The sequence below is a fragment of the Galeopterus variegatus genome, unplaced genomic scaffold (genome assembly GCF_000696425.1).
Source record: "Galeopterus variegatus unplaced genomic scaffold, G_variegatus-3.0.2 Scaffold10554, whole genome shotgun sequence".
Lineage (NCBI taxonomy): Eukaryota > Metazoa > Chordata > Mammalia > Dermoptera > Cynocephalidae > Galeopterus > Galeopterus variegatus.
The window spans coordinates 7763-9173 of NW_007736665.1; the positions used below are offsets into that span (position 1 = coordinate 7763).

General features: G+C 40.3%; 1 pseudogene; it reads left to right on the forward strand.

Moving 5' to 3' along the window:
- Positions 1-362: 362 nt before the first annotated feature.
- Positions 363-1411, forward strand: part of LOC103610073 — a 39164-nt pseudogene continuing 38115 nt past the window's right edge.

A 1411-nucleotide genomic window follows, 5' to 3' on the forward strand; every position in this document is an offset into this window, starting at 1 on the left:
TTTTTTTTTTATTTTTGTCATGTTCTTCTCTCTCCCCATTCTTTTTAAGGGAGATAAGGAAGGGAGGAAAAAAAGCAAAGATGGGAGACCAGGAAAAAGATGGAGGGACTAAAAAGAAAAAGGTGAAATTGTTGTTTATATTGAGGAATAAAATGTGTTCACAGATGTGCGTAGGAGGGAAGCAGTTCAGCTAGGCTTAGATATGGTACCTAGGATGTAAATAGAAAGATTATATTTCAGGTCTTCAGATGGAGTTCTTAGTTGATTTCTTAAGTAATGCAAAGTTTTTCACTTTTGAGTACTTACTGGAGTGCTTAAGTGGAACTAAAGCAAAATGGGACATTTATGCTTTTATTCTTTAGGTTCAGATGGAAATTTCACATCTGAACTGTTTTATTCCATAGAATGTAACACATTCTGGAAGGCACAAAGGACACAAGATGCACGTAAGTCGTCAGAACAGCTGGCTGGGCGATATTCTGGACTGGCAGGATATTGCTTCCTTTGTCCACGAGAACATCGAGACATTTCTTTCGGTAAGAAATAGTATGTATAGTTAAACTGGACTTGGAAGTAAAAACGGAAACTCTAATTCCAAGTTTTCTTCATACACTTTGAGGCCTTCAGTTACCCTGTTTTTAATGCCATGAAAAGTTTTATAGGCTCAAGTGTACTAAAGAAGTGTCGAAAAGCCATAGGCCTTGGCGGTAGGTCCCCTGGTACTTCCTTTGTGGCTGAAGAGTACCTGAGAGATGCTGTGGGCTCCCAGATTCTCACTCACATAGGTGTCCTCGTCCCCTTAGGCTGAGTAGACCATCCCCAGCTGGACTGCTAGAAGTGGGCGAGGCTCTTAACAGATGGAAATATGGGCCCAGTTACATTGGAGAGACCGAATGTGCAAAATGCTTTGCTGCTTGTTTTCCCACCTGCACTCCCACCACGCCCCATCTACCTCTGTGATCTTGCAGCGTTGCCGAGAGTTAACTGCTGCTCTACATTCCATACGTTGCATAGTGTACTCTGTGAGGTGTCTTGGTGTGCGGCTTTTCAGAGGTGAACGGAAGTTTCTTGTGAATAAACTTGTAACTTTCATCACACCAACAGTAGTCAGGGTTTGCAATGCTAGATTTCTTAAGATGTAATTATTATTGAGGTAGTACATGACCATAAGCTGAAACGTGAACAACACTGTGAGATTTTTATTTAAAAAAATAGCAGTACCCTACACTGTGTCTCCCAGCTTCATTCTCATTCTCCAGAAACAGCTATTAGTCAATTCTTTCAGCTTTCTCTGGGTATTTACCTCTGAATTTCTAAAATAATGTTTCATCTGTTCTTTCTTGGTCTCGCAATTTTGTATATTATCTTTTGGCTTTCTGATATGGAAGATGAAGGTAAACATGTGACTTTT